Consider the following 19,876-nt stretch of genomic DNA (forward strand, 5'->3'; position numbering starts at 1 on the left):
AGGCTGGGGAAAGGCAGTTACTTTGGGACATTGACTTCCCCAGGATGCTAGATGGCGTCTTCCCTGCAGCATAGCGGTGCTCCGGATTCCCGCAGGTCACCATGGGATATGGAATTCAGCTTCTCAGCCCTGCTGAGTATTGTGGGTGCCACCAGGAGATGCTGCAGGAAGACAGGGGAATTTTTATTTCCCGTATAGCCCGGAAGTACTCCCAAGTCATGGGGACATAAGCCCCGAAGTACTTCCGGCCTGAACAAAAATCAAGCCCTCCATTTGACCCGGAAGTGCTAGCAAATTACGTGGAAGTAAGAACGGAAGCACTTTCGGGTCAAGGACTATATAAAGAACTGATGGGAACCCAGCAAGCGAGCCAGAGTCAGGAGGTGTGTGACAGAGCTTGCTGGGAAGAGTGGAGGAGAAAATATTGTACTTTATAGTGTGTTATATTGCTATTATTGCCTGTTTATTGTGGTGGAGGTGCTTTGGGCACTGTACAAGAAGGCAAAGGAAATGAAACAACGTCTTGGTTGTTTTAAACTTGTGTTGTCAGTGTCTGTGTGTTGGGTTATACCGCAATCTAGTGTTACTATATATATATATATATATATATATATATATATATATATATACATCCATCCATCCATTTTCCAACCTGCTGAATCCGAACACAGGGTCACGGGGGTCTGCTGGAGCCAATCCCAGCCAACACAGAGCACAAGGCAGGAAACAATCCCGGGCAGGGTGCCAACCCACCACAGGACACACACAAACACACCCACACACCAAGCACACACTAGGGCCAATTTAGAATCGCCAATCCACCTAACCTGCATGTCTTTGGACTGTGGGAGGAAACCGGAGCGCCCAGAGGAAACCCACGCAGACACGGGGAGAACATGCAAACTCCACGCAGGGAGGACCCGGGAACCGAACCCAGGTCCCCAGATCTCCCAACTGCGAGGCAGCAGCGCTACCCACTGCGCCACCGTGCCGCCCATATATATATATATATATATATATATATATATATATATATATATATATATATATATATAGCAGCCACTAGAGGGTGCTGCAGCTGCTCAAACCCTGACACAGACAGATGCAGACACAAGTTTGCTATACAGCGTTTTTTTTTTGCTCCCCACAACACAGCACATTTCCCAAGCACCAGAGTACAATAGAACACAGTCCTTCCTTTCTTTCTTTCTTTCTTTCTTTCTTTCTTTCTTTCTTTCTTTCTTTCTTTCCTTCGATCCACCTCCACCTCCACTCCCACTCCCACTCCCACTCCCACTCCCACTCCCACTCCCACTCCCACTCCCACTCCCACTCTGGCAAGCTTTGTCCTCTTCCTCCCAACTCTGGCTCCCCAAATGGAGTGAGGCGGTTCCTTTTATTCAGCTCCTGGGAGGGCTCCAGATGGCTCATCAGCGTTACCTGGTATTACTATCAGGTGTGGTGGAACTCCAATGTAGGGCGTTGCAGCTCCCCCTGGTGGCCCCAAAGGAACCCAACAGGGCTGTACCAAACTCCAACTCCCAGGAGGGCTGCCCTATAGCGTCTCAGAGAAGGTAGTGCCTTGTGGACACTCTCTCCCCTGGTCCTTCTATCCAGCTAGTGTCCCGGCCAGGTAATGGCCATGGGCGCCCATCACAATATATATATTGTGAAGAAGTTGAATGCAGCCCCAAGGGGATGTGGCCGCTCCTCTGAAACCCCCTCTTAAACAGTGATTCAATGGGAAACAAACACAGTTTTTCATCTCCTCTTTGCTGGATCAGCTGCTAGCCTGGTGCTGCTGCCATGCCGTGTGATCTGCATCTCTCACGGGGCTTTGAACATTTAAAAGTCTGCACCGCGGCTGTCCTTTTGTCTCACTGCCTTGTCCTCCTCTCCCCCATCATCCTCTGCTTTTTTCTTTATGCCTTATTATGCTGTATTTAAATAAAGTTTCTGTTTCTTGAAAACCCTGAATGAATTTTGTGACCCAAGCGTGACAATATATACAAAACATATATAGAAATAAAAGCAAATTTTCAATAAGATGTCCTATTTTTTACTTCATAGAAAATGGTAACCTAAAAATGAACCACAAACAAGCATTGATGAAACACTCCAGGCTTCACATGCCAAATGCAAGAATGGGAAATAAAGGGTGTCCATGCACTGCATTGTTTAAAGTATGGTCAATTCTCTGTTAAGGAGCTAAGTCGCACAGAGGTCAGTGGGGGTCTTAATCCAGGGTTGGCTTAAAGGTGGAATAAACTGCAATTGTGGTGACTTAAAAAATTCCTCTGAGAAAATTTTAGGTTCCAGACCAAGATGTCACTGACTAAACCCACCATGGACAGGAACTTTACATACCTGAAGCAAATCCCAAAAACACCTCCTGCTAAAGCACATGTGTGGTCATCAAGTAAAGCCCCCCCCCCCCCCCAGTGGAAACATTTCAGAACAAAACAGTGCCTTTGGTCTTCCTGTGTGCAAATGAGGTGGAGAAAGTTCTGACAGTACAGCCTGCATACCAGACAGACACGCAAACACACATTGAGCTTCCTGGTGACTCTAAATCAGGAGTGTCGCACTCCGAGCCTGGAGGGCCGCAGTGGCTGCAGGTTTTCATTCTAACTCTTTTCCTAATCAGTGAACAGTTTTCACTGCTAATTAACTTCTTTTCCCTTCATTTTAATAGATAGATAGATAGATAGATAGATAGATAGATAGATAGATAGATAGATAGATAGATAGATAGATAGATAGATAGATAGATAGATAGATAGATAGATAGATAGATAGATAGATAGATAGATAGATAGATAGATAGATAGATAGATAGATACTTTATTACAATACAATACAATACAGTTTATTTTTGTATAGCCCAAAATCACACAGGAAGTGCCGCAATGGGCTTTAACAGGCCCTGCCTCTTGACAGCCCCCCAGCCTTGACTCTCTAAGAAGACAAGGAAAAACTCCCAAAAAAACCTAGTAGGGAAAAATGGAAGAAACCTTGGGAAAGGCAGTTCAAAGAGAGACCCCTTTCCAGGTAGATTGGGCGTGCAGTGGGTGTCAAAAGAAGGGGGTCAATACAATACAATACAGTACAGTACACAGAACAATTTCTCAATATAGTAAGAAATAAAGAATATAAATTTTAGAAGTACAGAGCAGAATTTAACAGTAGATGATATATCCCATAATAAGATTTGGATTTGTGTAGAGTCCTGGAGACCTCATCCTTCAAGCTGCCTCCCCCATTTGGCCATTCCACGGCTGAAACAGTGCTGGGCCAGCCAATCTGATGAAAGGACCCCTCTCTCCCACGATTCCTGCAATCCTCCATCTGGGATGACTTTACCTTAGGCAGGCAAAACAACTTGGCAGGTGGGCCATGGCACCAAGTGCCACATTTGAGTACCGAGAAGAAAAACAGAATAAGTGAGGGTTAATATACAACTGTCATGTTACTTATGTTTTAGTGCTAATGACTAACAACAGAGATGCAGTCTGTACAGTTAATCAGCAGCTCTAGTCAGGATATGCTAAACTGAAGTAGTGAGTCTTCAGCCGGGATTTAAAAGCTGAGACCGAAGGGGCATCCCTTATAGTAGCAGGCAGACCATTCCACAGTTTAGGGGCCCTGTAACTAAAAGCTCAACCTCCCATTGTTATTTTATTAATCCTTGGAATCATAAGCAGACCGGCATCTTGAGATCTTAATGTGCGCTCTGGTTTGTAAGTCATGATAAGTTCAGACAAGTAAGCCGGACCTCGACCATTTAATGCTTTATATGTTAAAAGGAGGATTTTGAAATCTGCCCTAAACTTAACCGGGAGCCAGTGTAAGGATTTAAGAACTGGAGTTATGTGTTCGTATTTTCTTGTTCTTGTAATAATTCTCGCAGCTGCATTTTGGATTAACTGGAGGCTGTATAAAGAACAGTTTGAACATCCAGTGAACACCGCATTGCAGGAGTCAATCCTACTAGAGATAAATGCATGAATTAGTTTCTCAGATTCCTGTTTATTTAAAAAGCGCCTTAATTTCCTAACATTTTTAAGATGGAAGAAACATGTTTTGGACAACTTTGTAATATGCGCTTTAAATGACATGCTAGAGTCAAAGATAACTCCTAGATTGTGGGCTGATTCAGTAAAATTGACTGGGATTCCCATTGAGTTAAATGATGACAAAATATTGTTGTGATCAGCATCATTCCCTCCAACAATTAATATCTGTTTTATCTGTATTTAAAGACAAGTAGTTCTTATTCATCCACTCCTTTAATTCACTAACACAACTAATTAAAGACAACATCGGAGAAACTTCATTTGATTTAAATGAAAGGTATAACTGGGTGTCATCTGCATACGAGTGAAAATTAACATTATGTTTCCTAATGATAGATCCCAGTGGAAGCAGGTACAGTGATCCCAAGGGGAAATTCACCTACTCCAGCAGCAGCATACTGATAAAGAAAATATTAAATTAAACAGTGATATCAATGCAGGTATAGCAGACAGACAATAACTTTGAATAATGTTAACGTTTACCCCCCCAAGTGGTATTGAAGAGTCGCATAGTGTGTGTGTGTATGGGAATAGCCCTGTTTTTAAGGATTCAGTCCTCTGAATTGATTCCTTTCTTCATTAAATGACAGCCAAATAGAAATGAGACATGAAATGAGCCAACAGATGACCAGCTAGATTGGGATTTCAAACTCTAACCAATTTCACTCCAACCAATCTCTTAATGAGAAGTCGATTGTTCTTGCTCTTAATTAAACCCATTATTTAATTCCGTGGCTTGTTGCTGCTCTCATCCTGCCTCAGCAGACTGTTGATTTTCTGTTTTTTTTTTCTAAGAACACCATCTGGTGACCTGAGAGATCAGTCTTACCGAGACCTTCATCTTTCTTTATTTTCAGATATTGTGTGATGGGCACAGGCGAGCTGATCATGTAGCAGATTGTTTTGTGTCTCATTATTGTTGGGTTGCTAATTAAGAAAAAAGAAAGGCCTAAGGGGCCTGAGTCAAGTTAATTAAAATTAAAGCAAAAGAAGTTAATTAGCAGCAAAACCTGGTCACTAATGAAGAAGATGGTTAGAATGAAAACCTGCAGCCACTGTGGCCCTCCAGGCCCGGAGTTTGATACCTGCACTCTAAATGTCCCCAGTCTGGGTGTGTGTGTCCTGCAGTGGACCAAAGGCCGGTCCAGGGTTGTTTCCTGACGTGTGCCTTCCACCAGCCCTCTGACTCAGAACTGGATTAAGCAGGTTTCAGAGTGCATGTGTGTTTGTGTGTCACTCTGGGCCTACTCAAGTGTGTTGTACATGTCATTGTGGTGCAGTCAGGTAAAACAAATCCCTCTCTTTTACAAGAATGTTGAATTGAACTAAAACAAACAAGAGGATCTAAAATGGTGCACAAGTACCCATGCAGATGACTTTAAAACAAGTGCCTTCCACCAGGAGGTCAGCTAAAGGTTGAAGGGCCATAGTGAAAGGGTCGTGGAGGGGGGGTACAGTCCAAGTGAATGCTTCTTCTCCCTGCTGGCAGCTGAGGACTGCGGCTCAGGGTCACAAAGGTTAAAGCTGCACTCCACCACACCCTGTGAGCCGGTCACGTGGTTTTAGTCAAGCGATAAGAACACAGCATGTGTGCCAGTTACACAGGGTCTTCACCAGGGCCCCAGAAAGTCACCACATAAGGCCTGCAACCTGGAAAAAATGAAGGCAGAATAAGGAGAAACAGGCTTGATTAGTCCGTTTGTAGTGCTTACTACAATAGTGAGAATAATGTAAATAGTAAGGTGGAAAATTTTAATACTAAGGTGAGAGCTGCTGCTGACATAGTCGCACCTGAAAAGACAGTTAAAAAAACTTCTACCACTGTTACACCGTGGAAGACCCAAAGAGTGTCTGATCTAAAGAGAACATGCCGGAGAGCTGAGCGTAAATGGAGAAAAACTAAACTGATTATCCACTATGAGATACTGAAGGTTAAAATAACAGAATACAACAACACAGTCTGTCTTGAGAGGCACTGTTATTTCTCTAAGATTATAAATAACAATGCTAGTAATCCCAGAGTCTTATTCTCTACAATTGATCGTCTGCTAAACCCAGGTCACTCAAAGGAATGCCTCCAAAATACTTCCAGTGAAACTTTTGAGGCTTTTGCTGTATTTTTTAATCAAAAAAATTAATGATATTAGAAATAATATACGAGGGGGGACCCAAAAATAACAGGAATTTTATTGTTATTAGGTTATTTATTTATTTCCGGTTATTTTTGGGTCCCCCCTCGTAGTACATCTCCCCAATACTGATCCTCTTAAACCCCGGTACTCCATTATAAACAAATTAAATTCTTTCACCAGGGTAGATTAACCTGATTTATATAAAATAATTTCTCAACTGAGACCCTCCACCTGTGTCCTTGACCCAATACCAACAAATTTTTTCAGAGAAGTATCAGGCGTGCTAATTGACAGTATTCTTGACATAGCAATTTGTCATTAGATATGGGGGTCTTCCCAGACTGTCTTAAGACTGCTGTAGTTAAACCCCCACTGAAGAAAAATAATCTTGACTCCTCTGCTTTTGAAAATTTTAGACCTATCTCTAACCTGCCTTTCTTAAGTAAAATTCTAGAGAAGGCAGTCATTATGCAGCTTAATGATCACCTCAATAAACATGCTATTCTTGATAAGTTTCAGTCAGGTTTCAGATCAAATCACAGCACAGAAACTGCACTCGTTAAAGTAGTAAATGACTTGCGGGTAAATGCAGACAGAGGCCATTTATCTGTTCTCATCCTCTTAGATCTGAGTGCCGCATTTGATACCATTGATCACAATATTCTTAGAAATCGCCTTAGTCAATGGGTGGGCCTCTCTGGCATGGTCTTAAATTGGTTTGAATCCTACCTGGCAGGGAGAAAATTCTTTGTTAGTTGTGGTAATTACAACTCAAAGACACATGATATTCTATATGGTGTTCCACAAGGCTCTATCCTGAGTTCGCTGCTCTTTATGATTTACATGCTTCCGTTAGGTCAGATTATCTCAGGGCATAACGTGAGCTACCACAGCTATGACGATGACACACAACTGTATTTATCAATAGCACCTGATGACCCCGACACTCTTGATTCACTGACACAATGTCTGACTTGTGTTTCCAAATGGATGAGTAGTAATTTTCTCAAACTAAATAAAGAGAAAACAGAACATTTTAGTGATTGGCAATAATGGATATAATGAGGTTATTAGAAATAAACTTGATGCATTAGGATTAAAAGTCAAGATGGAGGTAAAGAATTTAGGGGTAACTATTGACTGTGACCTGAATTTTAAATCACATATTAATCAGATTACTAGGATAGTGTTTTTTCACTTAAGAAATATAGCAAAAGTTAGACCTCTTATAACATTGCAAGATGCTGAAAAATTAGTTCACGCTTTTGTTTTCAGTCGGCTAGATTACTGTAACGCACTCCTCTCAGGACCACCAAAAAAAGACATCAATCGATTGCAACGAGTGCAGAATGCAGCTGCTAGAATCTTAACTAGGAAAAGAAAATCTGAGCACATCACCCCAGTTTTGATGTCACTACATTGGTTACCTGTGTCATTTAGAATTGACTTTAAAATACTGCTTATGGTTTACAAAGCCTTAAATAATCTCGCTCCATCTTAAATTTCAGAATGTCTTACACCTTACACTCCAAATCGTAACCTTAGATCTTCAAATGAGTGTCTGCTTAGAATTCCAAGAGCAAAACTTAAAAGAAGTGGTGAGGCGGCCTTCTGCTGTTATGCACCTAAAATCTGGAATAGCCTGCCAATAGGAATTCGCCAGGCTAATGCGGTGAAGCACTTTAAAACACTGCTGAAAACACATTACTTTAAGATGGCTTTCTCATAGCTTCATCTTAGTTTAATCCTGATGCTCTGTATATTCAATTAATTATTATTCATGGTGGCTCCAAAATCCATACTAACCCCCACTTTCTCTTCTGTTCTTTTTCTGGTTTTCTGTGGTGGCGACCTGCGCCACCACCACCTGATCAAAGCACCGTGATGTCCATACATTGATGGATTAAAGGCCAGAAGTTCACATGACCGTCATCATCAAGTTCTTCCATGAGAACCCTGAATACAATGAGGACTGATTGAGGTCATTTATGTTAGGTAGAATGCCTAGAGGGGGCTGGGTGGTCTCGTGGCCTGGAACCCCTGCTGATTTTTTTTTTCCAGCCGTCTGGAGTTTTTTTGTTTTTTCTGTCCTCCCCGGCCATCGGACCCTACTTTTATTCTATGTTAATTAGTGTTTCCTAATTTTAATTATTTATTTTGTCTTTTTTCTCTTTCTTCATCATGTAAAGCACTTTGAGCTACATTGTTTGTATGAAAATGTGCTATATAAAGAAATGTTGTTGTTGTTGTTGTTGATTAGCTTTGAGTTGTCACATATCCAGGGAGTTGCGTTCATTTTCTGGACAGCCATGCAGGTTCTTCTGGTGTTCCTGTGATTTTTCCTCTGAATAGCTTGGTTTCATCTTATTTCCCTAAGGCATGCATTTCAGATGAAATGACGAATCCAGATTGAGTGAGACTGTCTTGTTATGTGAATCTGTCTAATAAATAATGTGAGGTTCTTGGCAACTAAGGATGGACTAACTCATTTGGTGTTGTTCGGTTTGGCCCAGAGCTCTTCACTTGTGATTCTCCATTTTGTAACCTTGTCCTGCAGCACAGGTTGGTTACTCGTTTGGTTAAAAGTGTCTGTTAAATTAAAAAATGTAAATGTTTGTGTTGGTCCTGTCCACAGCTGGTTCTTGCATTTCATCTGATGCTGCCACAGTAAACTCTGTCTCCCTAAAAAGCAACTTTAAAAAACTGCTGAATTATGACACCTACAAAATATTACACTTTATTATTATACTTCACAACATCTGTATACTACAACATCCCAAAGACGACTCCGGGAAATCTAAAGTGTCCAAATACGACTGTGGGCGTGTGTGTGTGTGTTTGTCCTGTGATGGACAGGCACCCAGTTTAAGACTGCCACCCGGTGTGTGCCCAGGGCTTCACAAATGGGGTCCAGTCTGGGCAAGTCTCCCCTGGATTAAGTTGGGTCGATGACTGACGAACGGGTGGCTGTGTTAATAGATTGGGGGGTTGTGTTAGATGACTTCCAGCTTTGCTTGAGCTGAACCTGACATACAGAATCACATTTTTAAAAATTCCAACAAAACCACAATTACAGTATACCTATTAGATATTGTCTTTCCTGTATATCTGCCCAACATATCTATTATAGAGTACCATTTCTATCTATCAATTTATTATATAGTGTCTTCTATCTATCTATCTATCTATCTATCTATCTATCTATCTATCTATCTATCTATCTATCTATCTATCTGTCATAAAGTACCTTTTCCATCTTCTATTTCTCTCTCACTGTTATATAGTTCATTTTCTAACTAGCTATTATATAGTGTATTTTCTGTCACTCTGTTATACCGTACATTTTTAACTATCAATTATAAAGTGTCTTTAGTTCCTGTTCCATCTTCTATCTCTCTATTATAGAGTGTATCTTTATCTGTTATATAGTGCCTTTTTCATCTATCTATCTCTTTATCCATCTGTTACAGTGCTTTTTCTATATATGTGTCTATTATAAAATGCCTTTTCTATCTATCAATCCAGTATATAGTGCCTTTCCTATCTATCTATCTATCTATCTATCTATCTATCTATCTATCTATCTATCTATCTATCTATCTATCTATCTATTTTAAATTTGACCTTTCACTCTATCTATAGCTATCTATCTATTATATAGTGCCTTACATATCTATCTATCTATTATATAGTGTCTATCTATCTATCTATCTATCTATCTATCTATCTATCTATCTATCTATCTATCTATCTATCTATCTATTATATAGTACCTTTCACTCTATCTATCTATACCTATCTATCTATTATATAGTGCATTACATATCTATCTATCTATCTATCTATCTATCTACAGTGGTGTGAAAAACTATTTGCCCCCTTCCTGATTTCTTATTCTTTTGCATGTTTGTCACACAAAATGTTTCTGATCATCAAACACATTTAACCATTAGTCAAATATAACACAAGTAAACACAAAATGCAGTTTGTAAATGGTGGTTTTTATTATTTAGGGAGAAAAAAAAATCCAAACCTACATGGCCCTGTGTGAAAAAGTAATTGCCCCCTGAACCTAATAACTGGTTGGGCCACCCTTAGCAGCAATAACTGCAATCAAGCGTTTGCGATAACTTGCAATGAGTCTTTTACAGCGCCCTGGAGGAATTTTGGCCCACTCATCTTTGCAAAATTGTTGTAATTCAGCTTTATTTGAGGGTTTTCTAGCATGAACCGCCTTTTTAAGGTCATGCCATAGCATCTCAATTGGATTCAGGTCAGGACTTTGACTAGGCCACTCCAAAGTCTTCATTTTGTTTTTCTTCAGCCATTCAGAGGTGGATTTGCTGGTGTGTTTTGGGTCATTGTCCTGTTGCAGCACCCAAGATCGCTTCAGCTTGAGTTGACGAACAGATGGCCGGACATTCTCCTTCAGGATTTTTTGGTAGACAGTAGAATTCATGGTTCCATCTATCACAGCAAGCCTTCCAGGTCCTGAAGCAGCAAAACAACCCCAGACCATCACACTACCACCACCATATTTTACTGTTGGTATGATGTTCTTTTTCTGAAATGCTGTGTTCCTTTTACGCCAGATGTAACGGGACATTTGCCTTCCAAAAAGTTCAACTTTTGACTCATCAGTCCACAAGGTATTTTCCCAAAAGTCTTGGCAATCATTGAGATGTTTCTTAGCAAAATTGAGACGAGCCCTAATGTTCTTTTTGCTTAACAGTGGTTTGTGTCTTGGAAATCTGCCATGCAGGCCGTTTTTGCCCAGTCTCTTTCTTATGGTGGAGTCGTGAACACTGACCTTAATTGAGGCAAGTGAGGCCTGCAGTTCTTTAGACGTTGTCCTGGGGTCTTTTGTGACCTCTCGGATGAGTCGTCTCTGCGCTCTTGGGATAATTTTGGTCGGCCAGCCACTCCTGGGAAGGTTCGCCACTGTTCCATGTTTTTGCCATTTGTGGATAATGGCTCTCACTGTGGTTCGCTGGAGTCCCAAAGCTTTAGAAATGGCTTTATAACCTTTACCAGACTGATAGATCTCAATTACTTCTGTTCTCATTTGTTCCTGAATTTCTTTGGATCTTGGCATGATGTCTAGCTTTTGAGGTGCTTTTGGTCTACTTCTCTGTGTCAGGCAGCTCCTATTTAAGTGATTTCTTGATTGAAACAGGTGTGGCAGTAATCAGGCCTGGGGGTGGCTACGGAAATTGAACTCAGGTGTGATACACCACAGTTAGGTTATTTTTTAACAAGGGGGCAATTACTTTTTCACACAGGGCCATGGAGGTTTGGATTTTTTTTCTCCCTAAATAATAAAAACCATCATTTAAAAACTGCATTTTGTGTTTACTTGTGTTATATTTGACTAATGGTTAAATGTGTTTGATGATCAGAAACATTTTGTGTGACAAACATGCAAAAGAATAAGAAATCAGGAAGGGGGCAAATAGTTTTTCACACCACTGTATCTATCTATCTATCTATCTATCTATCTATCTATCTATCTATCTATCTATCTATCTATCTATCTATCTATCTATCTATCACTGTCTAATTCTCTCTGAGTTGTTGTACTTGACTCTTGTAGCCTGTAGCTGAGTTGCTCCCTAAGTGCTGCCTCACCGTTGCCCCCTACAGGGCACAGTTGCAATGGATCTGAGGTAATTCTAAAAAAAGGCATGCAATAAACCTGAAGGGGACGAGACTGTTGTGCACACACAGTATATTTCATGTAAGGCTTTTCTTTTATTATTATTATTATCCCAACATTTCCTAAACTTAGATATGAGATACAGGCTAAATGAAGTTGAAATGTACAAGTTAGATGATATAAATGGACAGAAATTTTGAGGTTTTGCAAGTAGAAAAGACAAACATAAAAAGTATGCCTTATAAAAACAATTTTAAAGTTCACAGAGGATTAAAAAGGCAATAGCACCCATTCTATTGCTTATGTCCTGCCATTTTCACATCACTAATAGTCTGCCTTTGGTTCACTCTTGGCTTTTCAGTGTCCTGGGTAAGTTCAAGCTGATGGAGTGACACCTGGGCACATAGACTTACTGTAAGTTGTAAAAACTGACTTGATGGGAGTGAATGCTTACATGAACCATTATTTGGTGATTTAAATTTGTAATTCTTTTAGACTACTTTACAGAGATCTGTTTTCACTTTGACATTAAGGAGGCTTTTTCTGTTGATTAGTATCAAGAAAGCCAAAGATTGGAGTGGAGGATGTAATTATCGTTTTGCTCTATAAGGCTTATTCTCACCTGGACAAGCTGGCAGCACTGAAAGGATTCTGTTTTTTGATTTCTCCAGCACCTTTAGTACCATCCAGCCATCCTTGTTAAGGGGTAAACTCAGAGACATGCAGGTGGATGAGCCTGTGGTGTCCTGATAGTGGACTATCTGTCAGGGAGACTGCAGTCAGTGAGACTCAAGGACTGTGACAGCAACACAAGGAATTGTCACGTTGTAGATAGATAGATAGATAGATAGATAGATAGATAGATAGATAGATAGATAGATAGATAGATAGATAGATAGATAGATAGATAGATAGATAGATAGATAGATAGATAGATAGATAGATAGATAGATAGATAGATAGATAGATACTTTATTAATCCCAAGGGGAAATTCACAAATTTAATGTACAGCATCCAGTGAAATTCATACCTGCTTGTGCAACATGCCTCTACTCCATAACTAGTATGATCGCAAGTGGGCACCCGAGACCCCCCAGACCACAAATGGGGTAATCCCCATCACTCTTTTATGATGAAATAAACAATATTTATTTATCTAAAAAGCACCTTTTCTAAATACCGTTCCATGACCAGTTGCAAATACACAAATATAGGACTATTCTTCCTCCTCCTGTCCTCCGCTCCTGACTGACTCATCCTTGTGTGGCAGCAGGCTCCAGACCCAGGAATACTTCTGGTGTCAAACTGTAGCTTCCTAGAAGCAGTCCTGGGCCATGGAGAAAGCAGGGAGGTCCTCCCCTGACAGCGCCCTCTTTCAATCACATGGGATCCCAACAGGGCTGCACTTCCAGACTCCATCAACCCAGCACCCCTGCAAATGTCCTGACTGGGTTTCCATATGAGGACAAGTGACGTGCAGTGAGGTTCATGGCTGGTGAGGCGCGGACACTTTCACAGTCAGATTTACAAACACATGAACCCCAAAGAGTATCTTATTGACTATTCAATTGGCAGCCTGCACATTGACTACTGGTTATGTTTCATATCTCATCAGTATTCTTTACACACACATCGGTAAGGCGCATATTTGGCTGAGAAAGAACATTACGTTTATAGCAGCGAGACAGAGAGCGGAGAGAGCGCATTTGCTCTGCACCCTCCATGTGTTCTAAATTAGCCGTTGCAATTCCACAATTCATACTCGTCTGATGAAAATGAAAGTATCGAGTGGTGTAGAAAAAAAGCAGATTTTAAAATTTACCTTAATTGAAATATTTAGTTGTTTTTAAAAGCTTTTAATTCTGATGCTTTAATCAATTTTAATACAGACTGTTCAACAAAAGGATAATAAGAAAAACAAAGGACTATTTTATTTAAGGACAAAATTTAGTTTTTAAATATTGGAATTTTTTTTCTTAGTTTGATGCCATTTTTTTTATAAAATTGAAACCCGTTTATGGTCTTACATTTATTTATAAATGAAGTCCATGTGCCTATCGTTCTCCACGAAAATCTCCGTCACTTTCTTGTAAAAGTCCTCCTTATTTTCCTTTAGTTTTAAGTCTTAAATCTTCCATTTTGGCAGTCTGTCGGAATAAAATATAAAAATAAACGGACCGCTGCAGTGCACTTGACTTTCTGATATCACTAACTTATTGGCGCCTCTGCGTAGAAGAACAGCAGCAACGAACACCTGTTTGGCTCACATGCGCCACCTTCAGGGCGACACAGTACTGTCTGCCTCACCTTGTGCGTTTTCACTTCGGTTTTATGTCCTATCAGCAAAATTAAATATGCCACAAACATTCATTAAAGATATCAGCCAGACTGTGGAACATCAGGGTGTATAATAAACGTGTCTGCAAACATTATACTGGCGACATACAGAGAGACAGCAGCAGGCACGTGCCAATCACATGCATCAACCCTGTGTGTGAGGGAGAGCGCAGTCCGAGGGGAGGTGAGGCTCGTCGCTGCCGCACCTCGCGTTTCTCCCATGTATTTGAACAGGAAACGCGCAAATTCAGCAATTTTGGCTATTAACATGATCAAAATTATTGGAATCATACAAAAACAAATTTATAGCACAGACCAGGGGACAAATGTATTTTATGTTACCATTATTATTATTTTTTTTTTACTTTTCATGATGACCTGCCTCTCCTGACCGCACGTCCCTGAATGGGCAATCATCCGCCGTTAAGCACACTCACTGACACCAATCAATCCATAAATAGGCTACACTGGGAGATCACGCAAACCCAATGCAGATCCTGCATGGTGCTGTGAGGCAGGAATGACAGATCTGAGCCATGCATCACTCTGTCCATATGTTAAAACATCCGCACTGAACTTACTAAACTCTCACCTGATTAAAACCAAATGTATACCTGGAACGTCTGCTTAGTTCTTATCAATTGATTCACAGCTACGTGTATGACTGAAGCACACGTGTACACGATGTTACTACCAGCAAACAGTCAATATCTTAGCGAAATAACGCAATATTTTGTGAAATTATGCAAAAAAAGTGTTGCGAAATAATGGCATCCTTTTGCGAAATAAAGATGTTTTTTTTTTCTCTGTGAAATAACGCGATATTGTCCTTTTTTTGGAGAAAACAGGAATACGTTTCTCTACAACGCGGCTATTTAATTCGCTGGTGTCTATCTACAAATACACCACTCGATGGCCAAAGACTTGCGCCCATCCTACTGATGATTTGCCAATCAAAACGTAGTACTCGCTACAGCCCACCCACTCAACTTTGACGGGGGAAATTGACAGTTTTGATTTCAAGCCCTATTTCATGTTGCGTGCCTTGTCTGCGAAATAAATAAATGAATTACATCAAGAAACAAACAACAAAAGCATATTTCATGATGCCGTTAATTTTTATGCCCACATATCAATGCGTTTTATTTCTTTATAGTCACGTTTCACAATATATTTATTTATTCAATTTTGCCCGAGGTATCCCTCCATAATGTCGGGCATAGAATGTTTTTCAGCTTGAGATCGCAACGCTTAAGCTGGCAATGCCGAATCTGTAACGCCTGGACCCCCGTCTTCTTCTACATACAGTAATAATTAACCACGCAGACCGCATTTTTTTTCTTATCCATTCAAATTTACTGAACCATCCTCTTATACATTCATCATAGATAGATAGATAGATAGATAGATAGATAGATAGATAGATAGATAGATAGATAGATAGATAGATAGATAGATAGATACTTTATTAATCATGACCGTTTTATTCCCGTTCTCCTCGTGCCGTTTTGTTCCAGATGCTCCCGTTAACTCAACCCGTTAAGTCCATTGCTGTAGTGCCGACGCCATCCCAGCAAAGTCAATAGCTGGACAGGACCAAAGTCTGGACGAAGCGCAAGTTTATAGACGGACCACTCGATTCACCTTATCTGCACGCTTTGGGGGTGATGATGATGATGATGATGATGATGATGATGATGATGATGATGATGACTTGTTATCTTTTGAATGTAGTTTGTCTGAGTACGTGCATTACAAATGGAGGTCGCTGCGATGGTGTTATAAAAAGAGTGACCTGAGGGGCTCTTCAGAGCAATGCCATAAAGGAGCAATTTTTGGCTCTCAACAGAAAACACCCCATGAAGGTTCTAGAAAGACTCGATGTTTATTTAGATTCTTAGATCCCAATAGGATCATGAATTTAATTTAATAAAAGGACTCTCACTGCAGACAATCACACGGGTTAAGTACAGATTTTCTTGATCTATTAGTATCTTCACTCTTAAAAATAACGGTGTCAGAGTGGTCCTTCAAAACGACGTCAAAGTGGAACCATTATTGGTTCCCGAAAGATCCATCCAAATGGAGGTTCTAAAAAAGAACCTTGATTTAGACCCGAGGTTCAATAAATAACAATAAACAGACTATAACAGATTTGTGAAATACCAACGGGTGTCTGATTTTAACAGCTCTCTGCATACTCTCAGAACAAGGTCAGGTTTTCTCGATCTCTTCGTACCCTGCCAGGTGGCCACACTAAACATTAAAGACTAGGAATTTTTTTAACGCCCAAAGAACCAACTTCTTATGCAAGAGACACCCCCTACAGTGAAATGTTTTTATTGTCAAGCAATGGGTCAGCGAGGAAGCACAGCACTATAAACTGCCATTGTAGAGCCGTTACTTTTAAGAATGTGGTCAACTCTGCTGCTTCGCGAACCCCGAGTTCGAGACCCCGCGCGGTCTTTGTCCATATGGAGTTCGCACGTTTTCCTGATATCTATCCAGCTTATCTTCCAGGTACTCGTGAGTTGGTAACCTGTGCGGACCCCGGATGTGTGCCCAGCTGGACTGACACTGCCTCTCGCTCTGGACCCTAGCGACCACGAACCGGCTTTAAGCGAGTTTTATAATAATTATGTATAGATTGGCTTGCACTGTGAGGTTTAATTCTGTTAGACATTTTGGAAGGACGATTTACTTAATGGCATTATAAATACAGTATATATATCAAAACAGAGGTTTATTCGACATACTCGTGTTGTTGTTTATTTCGTGTGTAATACACTGAGTGTGACAAACATTTGGAAGAGTGTAAATTAGCACAGTGTTCCCCAGTCTTAGTGGTGTCACGACCCACTGGGTAGTGGGCGGGGTTTGGTCCCCCGCCATGACTTTAGCGCGATCGTCTTAGCGGGGAGAGCAGGCTGGTCCCTCTCAGTGAATCGAGCGCGATCGTCGAATCGGGTGGCTTGTTGTGGTGGGGTAAGGGGTCCAGCACGGTCATCAGAATGAAAGAGCATTAGATGAATCAAGCGCGATCCACCTGCGATGCTGCCGCTGTGAATCGAGCGCGATTATCGGACCAGTGGACGGGGTTTCGTTGCGGAATGAGTATAAGCGCTATATAAAACAAAATTTCACTTAGACAGATTTTTTTTTTTATTCAGAACACAGGAAAGGGTAGGTGGTCAGGTGGCCGAGGTCTTCGGGACTGTGACTTTGTCTTTTACAATCTAAATCTCTGTTATCAACTGGCCGCAGTTCGTGAATTAATGAATGGACAAATACTGTTGGTTTCTGTTTTTGTTTAATCAGATTCCACCTTGCTCTCTGTGTGTTTAATCTATACTTGTATTTTAATTGAAAATTGTTCACTCGGTGAAGAGCGCTATACAAGAATAAATAAGCTGTACTGTATTCCCATGGTGATGTGTTTTCTGTAAGGGACGCCTGTAAATGTCCATATATCAATCACCGATTGGTTCATTTAGTTCGCTAGATAATCACGTGCCTTTGTAAAACTTTTTTTGGCCCGCGCGACTCCCGCGACCACAGATGCAAGTACTTAGCCTCACGTGTCAGCGGTCGCCGCTCCGCAGATCCACGCCGGGATTTCCCCGTCTCTTTTAAACCTCCATTAAAGAGCCGAGCTGACTTGGTTCGAGGTTGTAAGGGCTCGCTTGCCCGTCTGGGAGAGGCACAGTTTTGAAGGGACAGAGGCGGGGAGCTATAATCTATGTGTATATACGTATATTTGTAATATTTCTTGACGCTTTACGCTCGCGATTTTACTTTTCGAGCGTCTTGTATGTGTTTTTTCATTCGGATCGAACTTCTTCTTTTATTTTTCAGTTTCGATTTTTGTTTTGCATTCATGTATTGCCTTAGAGAAGAGGTGCGAGCACATTTTGGACTAAGCCTGAAGAAGGATCGGAGCATTTCAAGCGTGAGCTGTGCGGCTCGGCGGCGCTCCGGGCGAGGGCTTCACGGGTAGGTAGCCGGCTTTACTCGATGTCTGCGATTACATATTTATTAAACTCGCGAGTGGCACGTGGCTTGCTGTTTTCGTTTTGATTACGGAAAAGAAAGAAACCACAACTAGTTTCATTTATATTTACTCTTTAAAGAAAAGAATCCGCACCCCCACCACACACACACACACACATCCGCACACAGACACACACACCGCCCCAAAAGTGATCGCTCCTTGAATGACAGGCTCGACAGCGCAACTTGTTTCAAGAAATCAAGAGGCGAGAAAAGCCGCTCCTCCGAGTCGGGAGTTCCACTTGTAGTTTGTTTTCTTGAAAGTTTGCGTGGGCGCTGCACACTCCCCGATGTCTCGTGTACTTGAAACTAAAAGAACAGAAACGCGACTCGCTGGAAGGCGTTGGGCGCGAGGCACGAAGGGAGCGGCACGGTACAGCGCAGTCCGAAAGGCACCATGAGCCCCGGCTGGCGCGGGGGAGGGGAGTCGGATGGGCTAGCGGAGCGGACAGGCTTGCTTCACTGGGATGCCGCTCTGGGCCGCGATCCCCACTTTTTTTTATCTCATTGCTCTGCGCAGATGAGCGCTTAGTCGTTGGATGGCGGGGTCGCGTTTTTTGACAGGGCGCTGCCGTGCCCGCGTGCGCTTTGTGTGAAGGGGGTCGCGATCCGCACGCTTTCCGCTACTTTGCAGTTCAAAGCTCACCGTAGTGGCCGCAAAGAAAAAGAAAACCTGCTTGCGAACGGACGGTATTCCAGATGCAGTATCTGAGCAGACTTTAGGATAAAGAGATGTTCGACTTATCTCTCGAAGAACAATGAAGCGCATTTTCAAAGCATGTTGACGGCACGACTGACCCAACGCGCTTTGTGTGAAGGGAGCCGTCAATCTGGAGCCATTTCAGCCATGGCAGGCTCGTCTAGCAACGAGCGCAAGTTAGAAACGCGTTTGAATTTATAGAACGGCCCGCACTGAGCTCACCGTTAAAGCAAAGACGACTTACAGTTGACAAGAGTCCCGGATAAACTACAAGAAAACGAACTTTGACGAGCACACGAGTAAATATTAATCGACTCTAGTGTTGGGTGATATATAATATGAATGGTGTGCCTTCAAATATGGGAGTGTCAGATGCGCATTATAATCAAAAGCGTGTTTTATTATTTTGATTTTTCTAATTTCATCTGCCAGTTTAGCATCACTCAGGTCACGGTTTGTGGGCTAAGCCCTCTGCTCCGGCCTCCTGCTAAGCGTAACCATCCAGCCGTCCATTTCCCTGAGGACACTTGCTATGTAACAGTGTCCCAGAAAACAAAAAAGTCTTATTCCAAGGAGGAAAAAAATCTGTGTTGCAAAAATAATCATCATCTACAGTAGCAAGTATACATAAATATGTGTGTGTGTGTGAGAGAGAGAACATATGGAAAAATGTAATGAGAATGTGCCATTCAGCCCAACAAGCTCATCCATTCTGTTCTACCAGAGTGTCCGAAATCTGAAGGTCCCTCAAGTTCTTCTCACCACCCGACCACGTGTTAATTTATTCTCCATGTCTGTGGTTTTTTGCATCTAGAAAAGCTTTCAAACATTTGTGTGAAATCTGCCCTTAACAAGTTTTCAACCGTGTCTCAGTATTCTGGTTGCATTTTATAGTAACAGCAGTGATCCACTGTACTAATTAAT

At 41.4% G+C, this 19,876-nt stretch overlaps 1 protein-coding gene across 1 annotated transcript in view; it reads left to right on the forward strand.

Annotated features, from left to right (window-relative positions):
* Positions 1-17,861: 17,861 nt before the first annotated feature.
* tet1 (tet methylcytosine dioxygenase 1) overlaps positions 17,862-19,876 on the forward strand; it is a 226,208-nt gene continuing 224,193 nt past the window's right edge. The window contains exon 1 of the mRNA XM_051923345.1: positions 17,862-18,195. The gene's annotated coding sequence lies outside the window, so the exon portion shown is untranslated. The remainder of the gene's footprint in view (positions 18,196-19,876) is intronic.

This window comes from Erpetoichthys calabaricus, chromosome 2 (assembly GCF_900747795.2).
Source record: "Erpetoichthys calabaricus chromosome 2, fErpCal1.3, whole genome shotgun sequence".
NCBI classification, from domain to species: domain Eukaryota; kingdom Metazoa; phylum Chordata; class Cladistia; order Polypteriformes; family Polypteridae; genus Erpetoichthys; species Erpetoichthys calabaricus.